This window comes from Rana temporaria, chromosome 3 (assembly GCF_905171775.1).
Source record: "Rana temporaria chromosome 3, aRanTem1.1, whole genome shotgun sequence".
Taxonomy (NCBI): Eukaryota; Metazoa; Chordata; class Amphibia; order Anura; family Ranidae; genus Rana; species Rana temporaria.
Genome location: NC_053491.1, coordinates 371,484,014 through 371,485,840, shown reverse-complemented (window position 1 = coordinate 371,485,840; position 1,827 = coordinate 371,484,014). Strand labels below are relative to the sequence as shown.

Here is a 1,827-nt window from a genome sequence, read left to right as displayed (position 1 = left end):
ACGCGGGAGCACGTTATACCGCGATAAATACGGTAATCAAAGTCAGACCCCTGAGCCCCCGCCTCCTCATGCAGGTGACTACTTACTTTTTGTCCTGTGCAGTGTCTGTGCAGCAACTCCTCAAAGACTTAAAAGATAATCACCGCTCTAGGTTGGTTTTCACCTGTATCACCTTCACTGCACGCTAGCAGGTGCTGGCGCTGTTCGTCACAGGCTGGACATTAGAAGAGAAGAATCGGACTGGTAATAAATTAGGAGAAATCGGCTTTAATGCCGATAGTTGTATTTAGAATTACGATTGCCCTAGGGTGGTAATCAAACACCCCTTAGTATAATGGTGCCACATCCTTAATTATATAGGTATGTAGAAAAAGACAATAAGTCTAAGACTGAGAGAGATTGGACTTTGTAGGCACCGAACTTTAAGAATATAAATATTTTAATTTAGACAATACAAAACATAGATATACAGGACAATTGCTCGAAATAATAAGAAAAGAGAAAAAAAAATAGAATACAATAGAATACACAGAAGAGCTCAAATCCTATAACTTTCTAAAGACACCGCTATTAGCCACAGGGCTGGATGTATAGAATACACTATAGGCGCTGGGTGGCGTTGTAACTTCGAAAGATGGTACAGGATGAGTTCTGATTAAAATGGGGTTCAGCTCGACATGTTTCGCGACGTCGTCGCTTCTTCGGGAGCTTCTGGGTGTTAAAAGACAATATAGTGTTGTCATTAAATGTACAAATATACAGAGGTACAATACAATATTATTACATATAAGGCGTTTATAAACATACATAAAGGCCTCTGAGCAATTAGAAATGCATATATCCATGATTATAATACTCACCGATAAACGGTGCTTAGTAGATTTGAAGAATGCTCAACAGCGTCCAAGATGCAAATTGTAATCAGACCATTTACCTTATAAGGTGGAGTCTGGTATTATAGGTCATACCCACATTCACCATACACCACTGGGCAAATTAGAACTAGTCGGGGTATCTATAAGTGAATGGTAAACATAGGTAATGAGTCCAAAACTGAACGGAACCATGAGATATAAGAAAAATAAGAAAAAAGGAAAAAAGAAAAATAGAATAATAGAAAAATACTATAAATATGTGTGAATGACAGAGACCACTATGTGTGGATAAGTATAAAATGATCAAAGACGTGGTATAACCAACTGAATTTTTTGGTCGGCATCCGACCTGAAGATTATTCAGTTTATCAATATGCAGTATGACAAACACACACAATATACTTATTCTATAGTTCACCATATCAGTTAATGTGTTGGTTGATAAATAAGAGTAACGTTTTACTGGTATTACATACCTTGTAAAAAGTATAATAACCTGGGCGTGAATGGAACAATTCAAAGGGCCAAAAAAGCGCACAATTGTAGAGGCAATGTGAGGACAACAGATGGCAAAGTATCCGCAAGGGTCCTCTCCTAACTGCAAAAAGCCAAAGGATATATAATATAATCTCAATCCAAAATAAAGTTAGTAAAAAGAAATGTGTGCTGCATAAAATTTGCCATATGAAAAGGCTTCATAATAAACACTATAATTACATACTAAAACTTTTTGGATCAAAAATATATAGACGCGCTGAAGTCTGTTACCTTAGTTGGAAAATGAATTTGAAGACTGGACTGAGGGTTAACTCAAAAACTGCCACTAGATGGCACTGCGGCAGTGATGAGGATTGTGCTGATAAGAGAAAAAAAAACCCAAGAGAGGAAAACAGTCAGCTGTTAGGGAGACGGAAAAGCGCTCTTAGTGAGAGCATAATAATAAAGAGTAGCT

The 1,827-nt window shown here is 37.3% G+C and overlaps 1 long non-coding RNA gene across 1 annotated transcript; it reads right to left on the bottom strand.

The window, feature by feature from the left end:
* Positions 1–559: 559 nt before the first annotated feature.
* Positions 560–1,598, bottom strand: LOC120930878. Its single transcript, XR_005747767.1, has 3 exons — positions 1,352–1,598; positions 861–1,015; positions 560–711 (listed from the first exon to the last, which is right to left on the bottom strand). It is a non-coding gene; the product is annotated as an uncharacterized LOC120930878 (long non-coding RNA).
* Positions 1,599–1,827: the final 229 nt, after the last annotated feature.